We start from the raw sequence: 24507 nt of genomic DNA on the forward strand, positions 1-24507 counted from the left end.
GTTATATTTTAGTAACGGATGTGTTTAATTCAATACTTAACATTATTATCACACTTCTTATCTTAATAGAAATATCAATATGTTGTCATATGACTTCAGAGGAAACAAAGAAGTCTGTTGAATTAGTGCAGGATTTATTGTTAGATGATGATGTTGAAGAGAACACTATCCGTGGACTAATGCTGTTGAGGACACAGCTCAAGGATCTAAGAGCTGTATTTACTGCTTGTGGTGTATTTACTTTAGACTTGCCTTTTCTTTACGCTACCTTGGGTGCTGTTTGTTCATATATGATAATTTTAGCTCAAACAAGTTAAATTAAATTACTGTATGTATGCCCAAGTTTATATAGTATTACAGTCGAAACTAGTCCATGTGATTTACCACTTAGTTTTCAATTTAGCAATAGAAAGTTTTCATTGTAATTAAATCTTAACTAATACAAAGTGTTGAAATGTGTGTAATAAATATGTACATTATACTGTCTTTTGTTTTTACGTACATTTCCTACTAAGATGAGACAATTACTGAGGATGTTCTCAGTAAGTTCCTTGTCAGTAATGTAGGTGGCGCGTCAAGAAAGTAAATTTCCCTGGGGCCGTTTACAGAAAGAAAACACAATTTCGGTGAAAGATTTATTGAAACAGATGTTGCAGCAATTGTTGAGCTATTTTCAACATATTCCCTACTGGAATTCAGACATATGTCAACATGGGATCAACAGAGAGGTGCAGACGGCTGTCACATACTGGTTCCGATCCCAGGCGTCACACTTCCAAGACATAGATATACAAGTATTGTACGACACAAGAATACATAATGACAGATGTCTGACTTCCGGTGTGGATTATGTTGAAAAATAACTCAACTATTGAAACGTTCAAAGCAAATGTGGTGTAAGTCAAAATTGGGTAATGTGGTTTAAAGTAAAAATTCTGTAAAATGCAGCACAAAGTAGCAATTAATATGGCTTTTTTCTAGCCACTGACTACTAATAGTTTAAATTAAATGAATATTAATTGCTATGTTTTGCTGTATTTTACAGAATGTTTACTTTAACCCTCATTACCCATTTTGACTTACACCACTTTTGCTCTGAACGGCACAATTGGTGTATCTGTTCCAATAAATATTTCATATAATACAGTGGACTCCTTAGTTCAACAAAACGGAATTGAAAGTTCATTCCAATAAAGGTAGTGGGTGTGGCAGGTGAAATGAATACAAATTCTTATTGGTTATCCATCAACGAACACAGTACTGTACTTGCATTTCCTGCCCACCCCGAGACTTGTGTATGCGCTTCTAGTACCACAGTGGGTTTCGACAGTTCCGTCTCACAAACGGCAAAATTCTCAAATAGAAAAAGAAGAGTTCATTAATTTAAAATCAGTGATCAATACGGATGTCCTAATCAGTAAAATATTCTGTTTTCCTTTAACAAAAGTACCACTGTAAGACACAGAACCAATTCCCGTTCAAATGGCAAACCAATTTCTTAGTGCCCGTTATTAAAAATGTTGAAGTGCTCATAATACTAATAGGATTATGTGCAGCACACTTTTTCCGTTATTAACTTCACACTATAATCAAACAAGAATCTGAGATACATACCTAATGCCTTTGTTGTTTTGGTGACAGTAAAATTTTGTGTACTTCTTCAAATATGCGCAGACAATGTCCGTGTTTGAACAGTGTGAAATCTTAGCCATACCTAAATGGGAAATATAATATTCCCACTAGTCAGTGGAGTGTTTCTCGTCTTTTGTTTTGTGCACGTGGCACACTTCTTAAATTTACATATAATATTTTAAAAGTACTCGGTGTCCAATTTTTTGAAATTCAAAAAATTTTATTGAATGTTCTTAAGGATTCAATCCAAATACGAGGCGCATCCAACAAAGTAAGTTTCCCGATTTTTTCCCCTTGAAAGTAAACGTAATTAGCCGTGTCAATTACGCATGCGTATCATATCTATGACGTATCAATCATATGCCAGCCGGACAGGTCTCGCCTGGTGCCAGTAGCGTGGCAGCACTGGTCCGAAATGGAAGCTCTTATTCCTTCTCCCGCCGCCTGCGAGGTTCGGTCGGTGATAAAGTTCTTTAATGCACAAAGCATTGCGCCAATTGAAATTCATCGGCAGCTCTGTCAGGTCTATGGGTCGAACATCATGAGTAAGCAGATGGTGCGTCGCTGGTGTAGGCAGTTTTCCGAAGGTCGTCAAAGTGTTCATGATGAAGAGCGCAGTGGGCGACCGTCCCTCATCAATGATGATCGTGTTGAGCTGGTGCGGCAGTGCATCATGGAGAACCGTCGCTTCACGATTACGGAGCTGAGCAGCCATTTTCCGCAGATATCGCGATCCTTGTTGCATGAGATTGTCACTAAGCACCTGCTGTTCAAAAAAGTGTGTGCCAGGTGGGTGCCGAAAAACCTGACACTCGAACACAAAATGCAACGTTTAGGAGCAGCACTGACATTTCTGCAACGGTATCACGATGACGGCGACGAGTTCCTCGACAGGATCGTCAGGGGCGATGAGGCTTGGATTTCGTACTTCACCCCGGAAACCAAGCAGTCAATGCATTGGCGGCATAGTGGATCTCCGGTCAGGACGAAATTCAAACAGACGCTGTCGGTACGGAAAGTGATGAACACGGTGTTCTGGTACAGGAAGGGCATTCTGCTCATTGACTTCCTTCCAAGAGGTGAAACAGTGAACACTGACCGTTACTGTGAAACACTGCGAAAATTGCGACGTGCCATTCAAAACAAGAGGCGTGGAATGATAATTGCAGGTGTTGTGCTCCTCCACGACAATGCTCGGTCACATACGGCTCGGCGCACAGAAGTTGTTTTGACGGAATTTGGCTGGGAGTTGTTTCATCAGCCACTCTACAGTCCTGATCTTGCTCCCAGCGATTTTCACGTTTTCTTGCACCTCAAGAAATTCCTGTCCTCCGGTGAGCGTTTTGGCAACGAGGAAGAGCTGAAGACGTCTGTCACACGCTGGTTCCATTCACAGGCGGCAGTGTTCTACGACAGAGTTGATCCCACGATACGACAAGTGTCTCAATTCTGATGGTGGCTATGTTGAAATATAGCTGAAACATTGCTCTACCTGTTGCCAATTGATGATACTGTTGGGTTTGCATATCTCTGGATTTTTTACTAAGCAATTTCTGTATTTATTCTTTTTGTCTTTCTAAATTATTCTGTAGTGCTTTTATTCAGGATCTTTATGGTCACTCTCATTGAGGGCAGAGTATTTTGTTAAAAATAGTTGTATGTTAAGTTTTTCATCGTAGATATTCGGGAAGAGAGGAGAAGACTATTCCATTAATTTAGCTCTTACCCCGTTATTCGTAAATTAAATATATGGTAATTTTAGAGGTGTAACTCAACTTTAGCATACGAAATCGATCTAGTTCTCAATGAAATTATGTTCTATAAATTAAATGAAACCAATTAAATCCCAATTCTGAAGAAAAATACTTATAAATAGTTGATGGAACAGCCTTCATATGTTTAATGCTATTTTCTTAAAGTGAAATCCTCTGTACGAGGAATGGCGTATCGCTGCAACTTTGAAGTGTTGGTTTACATAGCAATCGTGTTCTGATTTCTAATGACGACGCCACTGTTACTGTAGCATGAATACCGATGAAAACCGAAATACAAAATACAACCGAGTCAAGCCGCACGTGGACGGTAGGGATGGTGGTAGAAGACGTACCTATTTTCGTTGTGAGTGCAACTACAGATTCCACTTTACACGAAAACAGGTAGTATTTATTTATTTATTTATTTATTTATGTATATATGTATTTATTGATTGATGTATTTATTTATTTATTTATTTATTTATTTACTGTTGATATTAAAATGAGTGACACGCAATGCGATAATATTTCATTACAGTAATTCGGGTCTTATTCTGGTAGATGAATATCAGCTAATAAGATTAATTCTCCTGAAGGCAGTATCGCACACAGTGCATTATGTTGATTATTCCGTTATAGTAATCATAATAGAGCGAGAGGTTGCATTCTGGTAGTTGTTTAGAGTTGAATTGAATTTTCTAACGAGAAGTTGCTACACAATGAGACAAAAGGAAGGAGTTTGTAACATCTTATCTACATGCAAATTACTGATCTACGTGTGTAGAATTTTTGGTATAACACCTTACACAGCACTTCAGAAAGAAAATGGAGAGTTTAGCATCAGATATTCCGGCATTTGGTGGACAATTATTTGTGTTATAAATAGCATCTTGTTATTTATATTACGAATATCCGTGGTAATTGAGGAAGAACATCCACCTAAAACTAAATTTGTGAATGTTATCACATCTGTCACAAGTTTCGGAGCAGCCCTCATCACACATGTTGTGATTTCCATCATAAAGAAAGACTGCATTCCCAAGATATTAAAACACTTATACAATTTGGATAACACACAATTCCAGCGAAGAGAAATATCTAATTTCTACAAGAAAATTACCTTCATAACTAATTTCAGGATATTTATTTTCATGTGCACAGTGTTATCCTCTGTATGTGTACACATATATAGAGTATCTGGATCAGTGGTAGATCATTCAATTTTCTTCACGTATATATTTGTTCAGTGTTCAGGTGTATTGTTGTGCATAACTTATAATGTTTTAGTGTTGCATGTTACACAACGATATAAATTTTTCAATTTTCGTTTAAGGAATTTTCGTTTAAATTTATGTAACGCTAATATCTCGACAGGAAGAAGAAGTAACCAAATTCATGTTGTCGATATTGAGAATGCTCTCGGTACATTCCCTTCTTATCACAGAAAACCAAATACAGCGTCTCAAATTAAAAGTATGAGACTCCTTTACAAGGAATTACACGTCATTGTTGAACTCATAAATTCTGCTTTCGGATTACCTATCCTCCTTGCTTCATGGTGGTTATTTGTGAACTTAATGTCTACAATTAGTTCAGTACTGGACTACTATAATAACGGTTATGTTTTAGTAACGGATGTATTTAATTCAATACTCAACATCATTTTCTCATTTTTTATTTTAATAGAAATAACAGTATGCTGTCATATGGCTTCAGAGGAAACAAAGAAATCTGTTGAATTAGTGCAGGATTTATTGTTAGAAGATATTGTTGAAGAGAACACCATCCGTGAACTAATGCTGTTGAGGACACAGCTCAAGGATCTAAGAGCTGTATTTACTGCTTGTGGTGTATTTACTTTAGACTTGCCTTTTCTTTACGCCACCTTAGGTGCAATTTGTTCATATATAATAATTTTAGCTCAAACAAGCTAAATTAAATTGTGTATGCCCAAGTTTTTGTTGTTCTTTTCATATATAAGTTGAGTCAAGAATCAGGAACCAATGTTATTCACTTCAGCTTGTATTGCTTATTTCACATACTCTAGAACATGTTCCACTTCATCAAGGCGATGTTCTTCAGGACAGTGAGAATTGTGGCAGATGGTATTTGTTGGGCACATTTCTTTACGGATAGTGTAGGTGACGATTCTTGGTGGAATTGTGTAAGCCATTACTTTTAGGTGACCCCATAGATAGTAATTGATTGGTGTGAGATAAGGAGACCTAGCGGGCCAGTCACTTGAATCTCGCTGATCTATCATTCTCCCCGGAAACGGATCATTCAGCCTCTGACGTAGATTAATCCTTAGGTTAATAGTTCCCTACTTGTGACTCTCACTATATATTGTGGGATTTTACATTACATTGGTTATTGAAGATATTTGTGCAAAATATATCTGTAGGCAAGAGAAAAGTTCAATGATATATATAACTTACAGGGTGTTAAAAATATCCAATATTTTAGGAGGTGATAGTATGCTTCAAAACAGATAATAATGTATAATAAACGTGGGTTCTGCAACACATACTTTCTGAGATCTGAACAGTTGTTCATAGGAGGTGCTCAATGTGATGTCCATTCATGGCAATGCATTTGTCTGCCTACAATACAGCAGACTACCATATAATCATACCGTAGTTAACATCCCTAGCATGGAATATTGATACGTCGCAAGGAATACTGAAAAGAAAAGTCTGGTTGCGGATGTAAACGGGGTTAAGCAGAGATGGTTTTGTGAATTTTCGTAATCAGCATGTGTGGGCTGATGAAAATCCCATGCAGTTGAAGAAACTAGGCATCAGCACCGATTCTCAATCATCTTATGTGCAGGCGTTCTTGGTGCTAGATTAATAGGGCCATATGAACTATCCAGAGATTAACTGGGGATCGTTATCAGGATTTGCTTATTAACGTAATAATACAAATTTCGAAGAGTGCGTGATTCTTTATGCCGAAGGGCAGAGGAATGCATTGCGATGAATGGACGTCGCATTGAGCACCTATGAACAAGTGTTGCAGGAGCAATGTTTACTAGACATTATTTTCTTGTTTCGATGCATACTAGCATCTCCCAAAATACTGGATACTCTTTTTACCAACCTATATATATATATATATATATATATATAGGGAGGTCCTTATTTTTCAAATTTTAAAATAACTCCCTCCCACCCTTCCAATCGATTTATCCTTGCTTAAAGCTATTGTGGGTGAAATTCTGGTCCAATATTTAAGGTATCCTGAATCCAAGTGAAATTTCCCCTTACTGAGCGGTTATTCTGCGTATTTCGAGGATCTATTGGAACCATGTTGTAATTACTAAATCAGTCAATCGATAAATCAATCAATCAATAAATTTATCATTCTTTTGGTATTGTAGGCAACAACATGGAACAATTGACACATTGACATTTTCGCATACAAAGCTGGAGGTCGATATTGAAGGTATACAAGAACACTACGAGCCGTCGAGCCCATTCATTAATAACAGAGGAAATTGCAACGTTGTGTTGTTGTAAGGGAAACTACTTAGTCCACATTCCAGCACAATACATCTGACGTCTATTCGATAACAGAGGGTGAAGAAAGACCTTGAAGGCGTGTTGACTTCTTTGAACCGGGATAGCATTTGCGATGTTGCTGGATGACTTGCAAGATAAACTGAGTCTCCTCCTCGTCTTTGGTCAGCAAAGCATTGCATTCCTGCATGAGGTGGACCTCTAGAACGACCTGTTCTGCTTGCAGGTAACCTGGATTTGTAAGTCAAATGTCAGGATTCACCTCCAAAAACGAATATGGGATGGTTAGAATCAGGAAGAACCTCCGGGTGTTCTCCATTACAAAACCCCGAAGTCTGCAGTCCGGTATTGTAGTCAATTCCAGAGAAATTCTTTTTTGGAGGATCGTATCTGCCTCATGACTTGAGTACTTTCAACCATAACACTCTCCTTTGATGAATCAACGTCTCTGTCAAAGAATGTGAGTGCTACCAACTCTTCGCTTAAGTACTACATATGTCCACACAGCTTCTTCAGGACACCCTTGGCTGCTGGTGATGTTTATGCTAAAAGGGATTTGAACAGACCCAAATTACTGGCGGGGAACTGCAGTTGACAGTCTGGGGAGGAACCGGGCTTTCACGTACAGTCCAATGCCAAAGACACAGAAGTCTTCATGACCTCGTTTCTCTGCGTGTGTTAGCTTGAAACCCGTATCTCTAAACAAGAATATTTTCAGTGCATAGATGAATCTTGCCATTAACCAAGGTCGATGCTCGATGGTTCGCACATGGCTTATTGAAGGATACATCCCGCTGAGGAATTTCTCCTAAGAATAAGAGGGTCTATTCCAATATTTCTCGGTAAACATCACGTGGATGGGTTTCTTCAAGTTGACTAACCACAAAATCTTTCACATCTGTGGAAACATCTTTTAGTTATATTGTTTCTGAAATAAGAAAAATATAGTAGAGTACGGTTGTACAACTTGGACGTATTGCCCAGTTACCCATACGTCAGTATGTCACATCCTGCATGAAATTAAACATCATTGAGCATACCCTAAATATGCCTTGATCGCTCCAATACTTGGCACATTTGGCGTACTACTAGATAAGAGGGTGGGAGGTGGGAATTTCCGAACTTTTTTTTCAGGTCGTATAAGGACGACCCTAATATATTATACAGAGCTGTCATTTCAAAACTTCCCAGTCTAAGTAACTAATTATTGAAATTGAGTTGAATTTAAACAAAAAAACACGTCAATTCATTGATGGGAAGTCTGAAACTAGGCTTAATTGTATTTTAGATTTCAACCCCTACCCCAGCCACCCCAACTTTAAAATTTCATATGACACCTCTATATTTTTTTTAATTTTACTATGAAAGAGCATTTAATTGTTTATACACCTCATTAATTTGTTTTCGCAACTTTTGTTTTCTATCGTCGCCTGGCAACCTCGATTTTTGTTATTGTTGATTAGGGCTGAAGAGAATAAAGCTACAAAAACTTATTAAGCATTTCATGTAATAGTTGTGTTAGTGTATTTAATGAGAGAGGACGGTATTTTCTTTTAAACTTTTTTCATATTTGGTACAAAATATTAATTTTTTATATGTAGAGAGCTCGTGGCTATAGCAAACATTGTTTGGAGGCCGGATTTGAATGAATATACCCAATACAGGACTTTACTAAAACCGATATATCTAAGCCATTTTTAACGATAAATTCAAACAGTTTGTTACACTTTACTTGTAAAAGCATGCTCTACAAACTGTTTGTAACAGAATTGTGATATCAGTCAATCAATTTGTGAAATAAACAATTAAAATTTAAAAACATTTTTCTTTATTTTCTTTCTTGCAAACAGACAGACATATTTAAAAATGAAATCAATTAGCAAATTTCTGTTACAGAGACAAGTTCGCTAATAGTCTAGGGAATGTGTGTTCTAAATTGTATGTTTATATCTTTAATAGATCAGAAATTATATCCATTTTTGTCTGCCACTGTAGCAAAAAATTACGTTTCGGAAACAGCAAACAAAGGGCTGTGTGATTTAAAAATCAAGAGTGCAGGAATTTTAAAAATGGCGTGTCAACATCCGATAAGGGCACAAATACCCACAAAATGTTATACAATATATTCCACACATATCAAAGAGTATTTTAAAGAAAAATTTATTTTTTGAAAATTTACTAATTTTTCATTAAAAATACCGTCCTCTCTCCTTAATTATTTTAAAATGATGTATACCTTCAGGAGAGAAAATAAATCATCCTTATTGATTAAATTGTATTATTACTGTATGGGATATTTTATTCATTTATTAAAGTACATTTTTTTTGTACCTTGTGTATCAGGGTTTATTAAATTATATTATAGATTTTTTGTTTCCCGATTTTGAAGGATTTCACTTGGATTTAGTATACCGTAAAGTACACAAATAAGCTTTGTTTTCACCCAAAAATCAACTGATTATAAAAAGAACAGAATATTTCATATAGGACGTGCCCATAGCAGGGTGTAAATAGTGCAAATGAGGAAACGGAAAATAGGAGAATGGAGAATGCTGGTTTTGTAGCAAATGAAATGCCCTTGGGTAAAACTGTGAATTAATAGATCCTGAATTATAATATATAAAAAAGTAATCATTTTAACATTTAAGTAGTCGCGTGTGAGTCATGTTGACCCCAGTGTTTTATGTACTGATGGCACAAAATAGTACGCGACTACTTCAGTGTTAATTATGTACTCATTCTAAGACGTCACCAGTGATATTTCTTCTCCCTTTCAGCTGTTTCTCCCAACGATTTGTCATTTAAGAATTTGTTGTAGACTGTCGAAGAAATAAACGTTTAAACACTGATGAAAGCCATTCGTTTTACCATACCAAACTTTTTTTTTTTTTTGGCAATTTCGAAGTCAACGAATATAATGTAGTGTTGTGTATGGTTCGATTTCTTAGATGAGTATTAAAATGCAACCTTTGCTCTTAGACCTAATATCCTCATCTATATTTTCTGTATCTTCTTATGAAGGTTGTCCCAACAAGGCACCGGGTTTTATAGTTTGAATAAATAGAAGAAAAACAGGTAATAGAACAGATAATACTGTCGCCAACCCAGTAACAACAAAACATTGTTGGAACATTGTGTAATTGTCTTGTTGTTGGGGTAGCGGAACTGTTATCTGTTTTGTTGATATTATTAACTTTATTAAATTCGGCGTTCTTGTTGGTCAACATTTAGACCGGGCGATTTTTTAAGTGCTCATATTTCTCTTAGCATGCAGGCTCATATTTCTGTTTGATAGAAACCACAGACAAACAACTTCTGTCTCAATGTAAATTATCTCTGGAAGAATTGCTTACATTCACAGTGGATATTCGTATGACCTGCACCATCTCGTACACACATCATGTAATAGTTGCAATGACTTCTACATTGAACACACTGGAAGATCATTTCAAACACGTTACAAAGAACATATCACAGCCATAGAGCGTATTCCGAATCTCAGCCCTGAGCAATCTGATGGCATCACGGTGTTCCGAATTTCACCGATGGTTTCACTGATGCTCCACCGGTGTCGCACCGGTGCCATAAGCTTGCAGAGGTGGTGGCAGTCTCCATCAGCCTCCATCAGTGAATCTGATTGGTTCTTGTATAGTTCGGGATTTAGCAGACGAATGACATCGTGCACTGTTGTATCATGGCGGTGTGATCTGCTTTAGCTCTGCTGTATTGTTTGTAATGAGCACAATGTAAAAACAATATGTTAATGGCTTAAGAGCGAACATGTCAACGGACCATTAATTACTACCGGTTCAATAAATAAATTGTTTATGCTCTCTTTTCTTTGAACGAGATGGCAGTACGGAAATTTCGCAAAATTTTGCTAGCGTAGCACAGACAACAACACTTATACAATCGCCATGAATCCTTCCAGCAGTTTTGTTCCTAGTCTCTGGTGCGTGACGTCATTGTTGTCCACCGGTCCGGTGAGATTCGGAATAGGCTGATATCCAAACTACACACAAATTCAGACTGCGCAGAACACATAACAAACTCCAACCACAACTACAGTAACATAGACAACGACATGAAAATACTACACATTCAGCCAAAAAAAAAAACCAGAAACTTGACACTCTAGAAAAATATGAAATTTATAAACATATAAAAACACACCCGCATCACATCCTGTACACTCAAACTCAATTTCTGAACACACACTCTTTTCGACACAATTATGAAAACACCCCACCACAACAGGAAACCAGAAAATAGCGCGGGATCTCCACTAGAATTTAGATAATGAAGCATAAGATTTCGAAACTAGTCAGACAAGATAAATTCTAAATATTAACACAGTAAAGAATTTGTAAATTCAAAAGGTAATAATAAGAATCCTTTGTTCTAATATTTCGTGACGAATGCCGAGTTTCTTTAAAATATTCCAGGTATACTTCGTTATACCTCCTCGGCCACCAAACAGTAATCCTCTCACAGACGTCCACACCTGTGGAGTAACGGTCAGCGCGTCTGGCTGCGAAATCGGGTGGCCCGGGTTCGAATCCCGGTCGGGGAAAGTTACCAGGTTGATGTTTTTCCGTGGTTTTCCCTCAACCCAATGCGAGCAAATGCTGGGTAACTTTCGGTGCTGGACCCCGGCCTCATTTCACCGGCATTATCACCTTCATATCATTCAGACGCTAAATAACCTAGATGTTGATACAGCGTCGTAAAATAACCCAATAAAATTAAAAAAAATCTCACAGACCAATCCTCAGGGTCGATGCTGTTTTTTACGCTGAGATATGGTATACATGATTAATATATAGATTTTTTTTCTCTAAGTCTACCTCAGAAGTCTGACTAATATTTTGCTCAATCCTGATGGTAGAATCTATAATTAAGGCCTTATTTCTCTGGCGATTTATGTCAACGATATCTGCTCTTCTAGAAGGCCCTGAAGAGGACAAACAGAAAACTTCTTCATAACCTTCCCATTTAAGGGTTCATAATGTACAGAGTGGGCCGTAAGTAACCATAGCCATAGATATTTCTTACTTATCTAATCTAATGGGTCTGTGTAAGCTAGATCATTGTCTATGCAGAGTTGGATACGTCTCCAGGCCCTTTGTGACATTTTACACAACTGCTGTGTCGTTATGTCTGCAAAGGCAGCTATCACAGCGTCTTTCAGTTCGTCGTTTGTTTAATACCGTATAGGAACCAGTTTTTCTTTTATGTATCCTCACAGGATGCTATCCGGTGTTGTGAAGTCGGGAGTTCGTGGAGGCCATGGTAATGGTGTTGGTAATTTGTTCATTGGATCCAGCAACTGCGGTACATGTGTCGAATCTGACGACTGGTCGATCGCTTCGGGGACTGTCTTTGACGCTGCCAGTAATGAACGTTCCCTTTTTCCAAACTAACAAAATTGCTTTTCTTGGGGACGTCTTCCAAATCTCCCCTCAAACTGTGTCATATTTTGTTGCATTGTCTGCCCCGTGTGCCGCCTTTCGTGGACCCAAAAACTCCTAACCAACCGCCCTTGAAGCGAATAATTACTCGTGTCTGCCAAATTGCTCATAATTGAGGGGTTGGGTGCAAGAAAGACACTTCTCTCAAATACAAGTTTTGAGAAAATTGATGCTGAAAATTCTAACCGTAATAATGTTACCTATGCACGCCTTTATATTTTGGGTACTCCTGACCACTATGATCACAGTATTGAACTACAACTTGGTGATCATATGCATAACAAATCAGAGAACACAATAAAGCGTTTTACTCAAAAAGGGCACATCCTCTAAAATGCCCTTCTTGCACCCAGCCCCTCAATTCCACTATGTTACTCAGCTCTTTTATCACTGCTGCCAAATATTTTGATCCTATCAACTGTTTTTCAGTGGTACCATATCCTTGTTTCACCAGGTTTAGTAATTAGTAATTCTACAGTACATTACATTGTATATACACTACCGACAAAAGTTTTCGATCAGCTATGAAAACAACTAACTTATATACTTTATTTCAGTGTACAGACACACCGGGAAAACTAAATAGACCAAAAAATTATTTTCTGTCTCTAGGATAATGATATGATAGAATATTGGAAACGAAATCCCTGTTTTAACTACAAATCCATAGTTGTGATAGGTGATCGATAAGTTTTGATCGGTATTGTATATCTAAGGGTACCATGACTTATGGCCCGCTTGTAGATGCCAGCAATAATCTAACATTAGGCTATGCTACCTAACTTATCATTATCATTATATTCAAATTGTAACAGTACTAAATTTAGTTATCAGCTACGTCGTCAGTTCGTCACGCTTCTTGTTTATGAGATAATAAATTATGATTTTATCTTACACGTCCAATGCGATCTATGGTGGTAAACATGTTGTAATTTATGTAATGGATTGGGTGTAATGTACTTTTTTTGCATTAAACTAATCTATTGTCTGACAGATCGCAGAAAATAGGTGCTTGTTAGAGAGTTTCTCCTATCTCAGATGTCCGAAACTAAATTTCTTATAATGTCAACAAAGGAAAAAGTCCGTAATATTTTCTCTACATTCAAATCTATGATCTGTATTTGTAATTTTTTTGGAATTGCACCATACGGATTATTTGACAGAGGAAATGGAGAATATTCTATCCGATACTCTGGTATCTGGTGGACACTGGTGTGCATTTTCCACAGCATTTTGTCAGTAATACTAGATATATCGCGTATTGCAAAGAGAGAATATCCTTTGCAAGCAAAATTTGTGAACGTCGTCTCTGCTATCACAACCTTCGCTGCAACTTTTACTGCATACATGGTGATTTCGTTGATAAAGAAAAAGTATTTTCCCAAAATATTGGAACATTTGTCGCGTTTGGATACTGAATATTTTGGTCGTCAACAAGCTTCAGACTTCTACAAACAAATGAATTTGCTAACTAATGTGCGAGTGTTAATTTTAATATCCTTTTTATCAGTGGGTTTATGCGTAAAAATATTTATTTCGGAATCTTTAACCAACTTTTTACATTTCTTGACACGCATATTTTCTGAAAGTTCAGTTCTATTAATATATATGTTATTTGTCAATACGATATTACACCTCAGGCAGAGATACCAATATTTGAACTATCTTTTGAAAAATATTCGCTCAACAAGAGTTCAAGGTATTTCTCTAAAGGCGGAAAGAAGAAACAAAATTCACATTGTCGATATAGAGGATGTTTTGGGCACATATTCAATGTTCCAAGAGAGACCAAATGTACTTTCCGAAATTAAAAAGATCAGACTGATCCGAAAAGAATTATACAAAATAGTTGAACTCGTAAATTCTCTTTTTGGACTTCCTGTTCTCCTTGCTTCATGTTGGGTATTCATGAGCTTAATGCACACAGTGTGCTTGATCTTGCTGTACTTTAGTGTTGGTTACAAAATATTTTCAGATATACCATTGTTAATATTTAACACAATTTTTATATTAATCGTTTTAATAGAAGTAACTCTTTTTTGTCACATGACTTCAGAAGAATCTCGTAAGTCTGCGAACATTGTGCAAGATTTGTTGTTACAAGATACTATTGAAAGCAAATCTGTCAGTGAATTATTGCTTCTGAAGGGACAATTGAAGGATCAGATAGCTATATTTTCTGCTTGTGGTGTGTTTACTCTAGATTTGCCATTTCTGTATGTTACTTTAAGTGCAATTTGTTCATATTTTGTAGTTTTAGCTCAAACCAGTTGAAATCAATGTTGTGCATTAGGATATTATATGGGTGTGCGGGTCTTTCGTCCACTACCTTTTGTCCACAATTTATTTCGCCCATTATCTTTCGTCCACTCACTTTCATCCACGTTCACTTGTCCACAACCGATTGGTGCATATAATTTACGCCCATCCATACATTTTATTCACACGTTTTGTCCAAAACTTTTCGTCCATCTTACAATACATACACTATCTACCAAAAAGTAATTGGGCACTGTTTTTGCCTCTTTAGAACCTCGTGGTACTAGCTCTTGTTGCTATAACAGCAGCCACCCTGTCAGGCATGCTCAAGTTGGACAATGGAAGTTGGTCCCATGTTTCGGCGGCTACTGTACAGTGGTCTGCAGACAATGTTCACCGGTTGGACTGGCCTGCACAGAGTCCTGATCTCAATCCCACTGAGCACCTTTGGGACAAATCGGACCGGCGATTGAGGTCTCGGGAGATGCAGCCAACTTCCATTGTCCAACTGAGTGTCATGTTGCAAGAGGAATGGCGACGCATTCCAGTGGATATCGTACACAAGCTAGTGGAGAACATGCCGGACAGGGTGGCTACTGTTATAGCAACAAGAGGTGGTACCACGAGGTTCTAAAGAGGCAAAAACAGTGCCCAATTACTTTTTGGTAGATAGTGTGTTATGTGTTTCCAACCGACAATTACAACAGAAGATATTGTAATCATTGTCGTCTGTTTCTTAGATACGTTTGATTTTCTTTTGGATATTAAAAAGTATAAATATATATGTTTTCAATTTTTCATATTAAAAGTTATGGCAGAGATTGTATATACCAGGCCTGCAGAACTATAGCTCTTGAGAGCGACAGCTTTCCTCCCCTCTTTTACCCCATCCACCTTTTCTACCTGTGCGGTCACGGCGTTCAAGTTACGCTCGGCTGCATCAACATTCATTCTCGGGGCGGAAGTCGATCATACCTAATAGAAGTGGAGTGAGGCTCACGTCATAGTTCCCCTACTTTGCGAATTGTGCAGGCCTGGTATATACTGTACACGTCGGAGGCAACCAATGTTACATTATAATGGTACTGCTACCACTTCCTCTCAGTCAGCAAAGATGGAAGAAGATATTGGAAATTTTAGGATCGATAGAATTGTAATGCAAGATAACCGATTGGGACTGACTTAGATGACATTGCTATATAGGTTTATTCACGAGGATTTACCATCACTTACGGAGCATATTTCCGAAGACATTCTCGGCAAAAAAAAAATTCTTATAAACATTTGCCCTATCTCGATAATTTGAAAGTTACACTAATTTGACGTTGTTAGTAAAATATCTTTTTTCTTTAGTTTTAAGGGTAAAAGAATATTACAAATAGAGAACCAGTTATTCAGAAGTACCTTTTCTTTGACTGGCTAGTGTCCTGAAGCTAAAAATCTGTTGTCAGTTGCTTTGTACATGTTTTGTTTTTCAATTTTTAACTAAAAATTAAAATATTATTCTTACGCACTTCTCACATCATACGACTTTAGGAACTTGATTCTTTACAGTTTAATTATACATTCTTATGTGCAGCCTTGGAGAATTTACAAGAGTGGCGTGATTTGTAACAATTGTAATAAATGCGTAAGAAAATGTAATTTTGTAGTTAAAAATCGAAAACAAAAATCTGTACGAAGCAACTATGGAATTCACAGCACATTTTTAGCTTCAGAGTATTAGCTAATTAAATTAATTAAAAAAACAAAAAAACATATTTTCTATTATTCATCCATTAAAGCGACTGAAACGCTTTCTTCCTGATAAATTAAAATTAATACTTGTACAAACACTCGTGATGCCACACTTCGACTACTGCGATATTATATTAAGTAACCTAAATGCAAATTTGAGCAGCAGGCTAAAACGTGTGCATAATGTGTTCGTCCGTTATATTTGCAATATTCGTAAGTATGATCATGTTTCCCCGTCTTTCCAAAATCTGTCTTGGCTAAGGCTAAGCGATCGACGAGCCCTGCATTCTCTTATTCTCTTATTTCAAATTCTGCGCATCGCTACCCCAATCTATTTGGCTTCTCGTTTTCAAAATTTATCCGCATATCATCAGCTAAGTACCAGGTCTAATCATAACAATTTACTCATTATACCCTACCACAAGACATATTTATATTCTTCATCTTATACAGTTTCAGTTGCTAGAAATTGGAACTCGCTGCCGAGTCATGTGAAGGGTTGTTGGGCAATAACTTCATTTTGGTCAAAATTACATAAATTCTTACTTAACAGATTAATTGCTGATTAATATTTGTTAGGCTACTTATAATGAAACTAACATCTGTCCATTTATATTATTATCATTAATTTCTCTAAATAGATTACAGAACCTCTAATGGCAGTTACATTAATATTCTCATTATATAAATATATTTTAGAGTTATATATTTTTTTCTCCCTATAACATAATTCTAGTAAACTTGTATTAAATTAATGTTTATAATTTTAAAAGCTATCTCAAATTAATTATTATTGATTTAAATAAATTAGCTCATAAATTAAGTTAATACTTTATCTTGTAGGTTTATATAAATTTAAATAAATATGTACTACTCGTTAAAACTTAACTGAAGAATATTGCTGGGGAATCTTTTAACTATAGTGTAAATATTCGTAATTTAAACATGTATTATATTGATTAAGGCTGGTTGAGTGGAAGAGAAGGCCTTATGGGCTTAACTCTGCCAGCGAAAATAAAACTTTGTATTCTATTCTATTCTATTCTATTCCAATTAAAGAAATGATACTTCTGAATAGTTAATTCTTTATTTGTAATATTCTTTTCCCTTAAAACTGAAGAATAATTGTATTTTACAAACATTTTCAAATTAATGTAACTCTGAAAGTATTGAGATTAGGACAAATGTTTGTATGACATTTTATGCTCAGAATGTCTTAAAAATAAGCTCCGTAAGGGACGGTAAATCCTCGTGAATCACTCTGTACATATAAAATAAAAATGGCACTGCAAAACGTTAACGTAATGCAGGTGTAAAGGGCTAAAGGGCGAAGTTAAGAAAGTTATGAATGACCTTAAGAGACTTGCAGAAGAAAATCCCAACGAACCTCCGACACAAATCTTGCGTGCTGCTCTGCACGGCGTGGCGGACCAGTAAACCCTTCTGATGTTGCTGGAAGAGACATGTGAACCGAACTCAAAATAAAACTCGACCACTAATTCCTCGAACTTTACAAGAACTTGTTTGTTCTCATAGATAAATATAGATGGAGGAAGGCCATTGAAATTAGTCAGTGGACGAAAACATAATGGACGAAGCATGAAAATGGACTAAATTGTCAGTGGACGAAACTTTATGGACGAATCATGAAATGGACAAATGTGTCAGTGGACAAAAAAAAGTGAACGGAACGTAGTGGACCAAAGGCCCTATAAAGATTACATGTATTCACTCGTATTAACCGCACGTATTTACAGCTAGTTACTTGTTCGCAGTCCTTCATTAAGAAACTTCCGCCACACATAGCAAGCGATTTTCAACTGTCAAAACAAAAATTAATAATTTTATTAATTTACTTAGTCATAAGTTTTTGAGATAACGTCATAAAACTTGGGAAATAGATTAAGAATAATCTCTTTTTCAATACGAATGATATTCGGATGAATTTAAAATGTTGCATTCGAATATAAAAACAAATATATATATATATATTTTTTTTCAATTAGGTGTTTTTATGAGCATGCCTTAATATTATTCGGATTAATCTTTAAGGGTGCTATGAATAGACATTTCGCTAACCCGCGCTACGACCGTGCTAAACTAGTCCCGGCTATCGGCTGATTACTTATGCAGGATTCATATCATATCATATAACATATCATATCGTATCATACCCTTTCATATCGTATCATACCCTTTCATATCGTATCATATCCTTTCATATCGTATCATATCCTATCATATATCATATATCATATCATATCATATCATATCATATCATATCATATCATATCATATCACATCATCATATCATCATATCATATCATATATCATACCATATATCATATCATATCATATCATATCATATCATATCATATCATATCATATCATATCATATATCATATCATATCTTATCATATATCATATCATATCATATCATATCATATCATATCATATCATATCATATCATATATTATATCATATCATATCATAACATATCATATCATATCATATATCATATCATATCATATCATATATCATATCATATCATATTATATCATATCATATATCATATCATATCATATCGCTAACAGTGGTTTATGAATACGAAAGACGTTAGTTTGCAGATCATCCACCGGAAGCCTGCGATCTATGAATATGGCCCTTAAGTATTAAAATTTCGTTGTTCAAATTTACGATGGCATCTCTTTAGTTTCGATGACACTGCATATAAGGTGTCTAGGATATTTTAAATTATGGATAATATGTAACTGCCGCTCATTTTTTAGTCATTCGTGTGACTAAAAGATTACTGATATGGCTGTCATAGTTGGCAGTGTAATTCCATTCACAATGGCATTATTATATTGAAAGCCAAAACATATTCATGACATCACTGGCATATTCTTAAAATTTTGCATGGAATGACCCCATTATGATATTATGAGAATTTTTTTCTTAGTTACATTATGCTTAAAAGGAGGTAATTTCCATACATCGCAACAATGAAAATCAGCAATGCATAATGTGAAATGAAAATCGTACCCGGTGCACGAGTCTGTATGAATATACTGGGGTTAACTACCTGCAAGAAGTTTCGATATATATATATATATATATATATATATATATATATAGAGAGAGAGAGAGAGAAGAAAAAAATAGAAGAATTTTCATATACCAATGGAAACCCCAGAACATTTCCTCCAAGCACAAGCACTGATAAATCTTACAAACTAGAGAACACGTTGAATTTAATAATCTTTCGCATTAAATTGATGTTATCTCTGATAGTTCAACTCCTGAGCTATTCCATCTCAAATCGACCGAAATATAGAGAAAATTGAACTTACAATTTCTAAATACAATACAACTTTTTTGTACGTAGGGAACTGTGATACAATGCTTTGTGCAAAGTTTGAGGCATCAGAACTTCATAATGTTTAAATTAAAAATATTTAAATTTATCGTATTTTCATAAAATTTGTAAATTTAAACTGTTGTAGCTCCGAACCCCTTTCACCCAATGATCAAAATCATGGTTTATTTTGATGCTGAGAAATTAAAGTTTATATTGACATATAAACAGATTTTCTTACCTATTATGGAAATGGAGAAATTTAGATTTTTCCTCATTAAGACGCCTTTGCCAAGGAAAAAATATTTTTAAAAGGTATGGTTAGATTCCGCATTGAAAGTACAAATAAACACATATTTTTACTGGTGGTACGTTGATAAGAAAGTATTGAAAATATGAAATAAAGAAAATTAATAGTACGCGCGTGAACTAACCAGCTGACTCTGAGGCGGAAGGTAGCCGAGGTAAGCAAGGCCAGGAGACATAAACACGTGATGTGTCTTCTAGCAGTCATGGCTGTGGTAGCTTTATCAAAGGTTTTCATAAACACAGGAGTAAAATGACGCCCAACGCTCGCTTATCTTCAGCTCTCGGTTAGTACGTGCGGTACTGCGCCGTTCAAGTCTAGGCGTCTGAAAATAATTTATTTAATGCCCTCGAAAGTTATTGCCGTACCACTAAACGAACAATGCCGAATCCCTCTTAATAATGCAAGGTTTTTCTCAATATTTTTTTACATTTTTACAAATTGGCAAAACGTCTAAAAGTAAGTAAAATCAGATTCTCTGTCTCTCTGTATACAATAAAAACAAGGCTTACTTCTTAACATAACCTACTAAATGTCAGCTTCAAAATGAGCTCCCGTTCAATGTTCCGCAGTAAATGGTTCCAGAGTTCTGAGCGCTGAAAGATGCTTGTTTTTCTAAAATACGCTAAATTTGTTGCTCAACAATTCGCAAACCGTTTGACTTTCGATAGTATATTTTTGGAGCTGCACTCTCCTCAGCACTTTGTATAAATAGGGAAAAAATTAGAGTATAAAAAATGCGAGGTTTTTTACTGTTCGATTTCATATGGTAACCTCCCCTGTATTTTCTATAATTGAATCGATGCAATTCAATTTATTTAAGTTGCATTTTCTATTGAAATCAACTCTATATATATATTTTTTTTTTTGTTCTCGCTTATTTACAAAGAGTGATATGCTTCACCGATAAAGAAGAACAGCTTGATTGTCTGTTAACAGTGTAGTCAGTTTTGACAGCAAACATCTCTCTTATTGGGTTAATAGATTTTCCACGTGATACGTTTTCTAGATTACACATTTATATTATCAGAAATTCTAGAAAGGGGAATTGTGAAGGCTGCTTTTAGAGAAGTGCTACAGTAAGGATAAACTAACAATGCGACCAAAAGAAGGAATTCGTGACATTTTTTCTGCATATAAACCACTGTTCTATTTCTGTACATTCTTTGGTCTAGTACCTTACACAAAATTTGTGAAACAAAATGAAGAATTTTATGTTAGATATTCTGGTGTCTGGTGGGTAGTGTTGTGCATCACCCACAGCATATTGTCATTTATATTACACATTTTCGTAGTAATAAAGACAGAATATCCATTAAAATCTAAATTTGTGGATGGTATTACTGCGATTACTACCGTCTCTGCAACTGTGACATCATATATCATAATTTCTTTCACAAAGAATGATTATATTCCCAAAATATTGAAACAACTATCACGTTTGGATAATGTATATTTTCACCATGTACAAAGATGGAATTCATACAGACGATTTAAGTTCATGATTAATGTACGAATATTCATTTTAATAATAATTTTGTCAGTCACCTTATATGTAAAATTTTCTATTTCTGTATCATTAGTGGAATTTGTGGCGTTCTTCGCACGTATATATTGCGAAACTTCAGTTCTATCAATATATATGTTATTTGTTACAATGGTAATACACGTCAGGCAGGAATATAAATGCTTTAATATTATTTTGTTGAATATTCGTGCAGCGAGAATCAAAACTATGTTACCAGCACCAAACAAATTCAACCAAATTCATGTTTCTGATATAGAGGATGCTTTTGGCACATACACGGTGTTTCGTAGAACACCTAATAAATTATCACAAATTAAGAAAATCAGACTACTTTACAAGGACTTGCACGTCATAGTTGAACTCATGAATTCTGTTTTCGGACTTCCAGTTCTCCTTGCTTCTTGTTGGGCGTTCATGAATTTAATGGATATAGTTTGTTTGATAGTAGTTTGTTTTAATACGGGTGATATAATACTATCCGATATAATTTTGTTGGTGTTTAATACATTTCTTATATTATCAGGTTTAATAAAAATGTGTTTTTGTTGCCACGTAACTTCAGAAGAATCTTCCAAGTCTGTGAACATTGTGCAAGATTTGTTGTTAGAAGATGACACTGCAAACAATACTGTCGGCGAACTAATGGTGTTAAGAACGCAACTCAAAGATCAGAGAGCTGTGTTTTCTGCTTGTGGTGTGTTTACTATAGATTTGCCATTCTTGTATTGCACTTTAGGTGCAATTTGTTCGTATCTTATAGTTTTAGCTCAAACGAGTTGAAATGAGTGATGTTTCCTCAGACAAAGAAAATGGGAGTGTTGATTATTAAAGTGGTTGCCTCTGTAATAGTTCCATGCATGGTAAAGAAAATCACTATTTTTCTATGTGTTCGCATTGCTTTCCAACATTTGAAAAAAGCAAACACAAGAACCTTTGCAGTTCTGGAACATTAAGAAGCATTCTTCTTACATTCCGGATTTAGCCCCATCTGAGTTCAATTTGTTTCTATCAACGTAGATACATGTCGGAGGAAGGTCATTTGTGGATGATGCAAATATATGTTTTTTAGAATCCAACAAAAGAAATTTGAAAGGGTGTGGAGGGGTCCTAGGTAAAGTATTTTCAGTTAAACTAGTGGTCTGCAGGTTCAAATTTGAACTGGCGTGAAATGTTTTTGGGCGAGTACACCATTGATTGAGGTATTACTTACTTACAAATGGATTTTAAGAAACCTCTTCTAAGGTCTTTTCCCTCAGGTCTCCTAACTAACACTCTATATGCATTTCTGGATTCGCTCATACGTGCTACATGCCCTGCCCATCTCAAACGTTTCGATTTCTTCTTGTTGTTCTTCTGCCTGACAAGTGTTATGCCACAAGGCCTGTTACGGTCTCGCATAAAATTTTCACGCCATCTCTTAGCAGGACGACCCACAGATCTTTGGCCATGTGGTACATAATGATAATTTTCCTTAGGGAGTCTATTATTATTCATTCTTTCCAATTAGACTGATATTGAAAAATGTAATCTAAAACTGATTGAGCTTCCAGCTCCTTTGAAACCTCACAATTTCTTTTCAGATCCCACTTAGTATAGCCCGCTGTTCTTCGCTTGAATCGCAATACACAGCCGTTATTCTGATTTCATCTGCTTGCCTAAGTGTCCTTGGTTCGCTGCCATAGCTGAGCATCGGTCGCGCCAATGTGTTGTAGAGACGTATGCGGGTGTGTTTCTGAACCAAGGATGGTTTCATTACACTATTTATAATGCCCATAGCTTTTTTTCTGGATTTAATGTTCCCAATTATGTCAGGTGAAGAATACAATGCGTACAGTTCTACGTTGTGTAACTTCCTCCATTCTCCTGTAACTTCATCCCTCTTTGCCCCAAATATTTTCCTAAGAAACTTATTCTGAAACACCCTTAACATTTGTTCCTTTCTCAATGTGAGAGTCCAAGTTTCACAACCATACAGAACAACCGGTAATATAACTGTTTTATAAATTCTAACTTTCGGCTTTTTTTTAGAGCAGACTGGATGACAAAAGCTTCTCAACCGAATAATAACAGGTATTTCCCATATTTATTCTGCGTTTAATTTCCTCCTGAGTGTCATTTATATTTGTTACTGTTGCTCCAAGATATTTGAATTTTTCCACCTCTTCGAACGATATATCTCCAATTTTTATGTTTCCATTTCGTACAATATTCTGCTCTCGAGACATAATCATATACTTAGTATTTTCGGGATTTACTTCCAAACCTATCGGTTTACTTGCTTAAAGTAGTATTTCCGTCTTTTCTCTAATGGGTTGTGGATTTTCTTCTAACATATTCACGTTATTCGCATAGGCAAGAAGCTGATGTAACCCGTTCAATTCCAAACCCTGTCTGTTATCCTGAACTTTCCTAATGGCAAATTCTAGAGCGAAGTTAAAAACAAAGATGATAGTGCATCTCCTTGCTTTATCCCGCAGTGAATGGGAAAAGCATCAGACAGAAGCTGGCCTATACGGACTCTGCTTTAAGTTTCACTGAAACTCATGTTAATTAATCTAACTAGTTTCTTGGAAATACCAAATTTAATAAGAATGTTATAAAAATCTTCTCTCTTAACCGAGTCGTATCCCTTCTTGAAATCTATGAATAACTGATGTACTGTTCCCTTATACTCCCATTTTTTTCTCCAATATTTGTCGAATACAAAAAATCTGATCCGTTACACCACAGCTTCTTGTGCTGATAATTGTTCTCAAATAGGTACAAAAATGAAAATGAATCACGTTAAAACAAAATCAGTGTAGTGGCGTACTGACGCATTATTTTTATACAGTTTTACAGAACCTAATTTTGAAAACACGGTTGATTTGTTTGTAAAACTTAAGTTTCATCCAGTCCTTAATAAAGTTCGAAACCATCCCATAAAATTCCACACCCATA

This window comes from Periplaneta americana, chromosome 2 (genome assembly GCF_040183065.1).
Source record: "Periplaneta americana isolate PAMFEO1 chromosome 2, P.americana_PAMFEO1_priV1, whole genome shotgun sequence".
Classification (NCBI taxonomy): domain Eukaryota; kingdom Metazoa; phylum Arthropoda; class Insecta; order Blattodea; family Blattidae; genus Periplaneta; species Periplaneta americana.